General features: G+C 39.3%; 1 protein-coding gene across 1 annotated transcript in view; it reads left to right on the top strand.

Annotated features, from left to right (window-relative positions):
• The window catches only part of LOC111673648 (CD276 antigen-like), a gene marked incomplete at its 3' end in the record, with an annotated part of 21,103 nt that overhangs the window by 10,067 nt on the left and 10,631 nt on the right, over positions 1-405 (top strand). The window lies entirely within an intron of this gene.

Here is a 405-nt window from a genome sequence, read left to right as displayed (position 1 = left end):
TGCACTGTTTCTACTCTACAACGTGCTTTGCAGGGATGTTTGAAGGAGACAGACTCTGGCTTATGAAGATCAACGTGTTGTTCCCGCTCTGATGCTTCACTCAGACTAAACACTGAAGAAGACGGAATAATAAAAACTCTGAGACAGAAATTAGTTTGTTTGTCTGTAACAAGCAGAAGTCAAATACGTAGACGTCAAATTATTCAGCCAGTTTGGATTCCAGCTGCTTATTTATCATCTGTTGTTCTACTAAGGTGCTAACAAATAGAGATGAAGGCATTAAAACACCCACTTTGGGTTCATACTGTAGATTTTCACAGCTACAAAAAGCCAAAACTGCTACTTTAAAGGCCTTGAAAATATATTTTCCTCCTCTGCAGGTGATGGGGTTCAACATGATCACAT

The sequence above is a fragment of the Seriola lalandi genome, unplaced genomic scaffold (genome assembly GCF_002814215.2).
Source record: "Seriola lalandi dorsalis isolate HSWRI2012SDOR001 ecotype SW California unplaced genomic scaffold, Sedor1 jcf7180002054923, whole genome shotgun sequence".
Taxonomy (NCBI): domain Eukaryota; kingdom Metazoa; phylum Chordata; class Actinopteri; order Carangiformes; family Carangidae; genus Seriola; species Seriola lalandi.
Note: the sequence above shows the minus strand (reverse complement) of the source record. Positions and strands in the feature narration are given on the sequence as shown.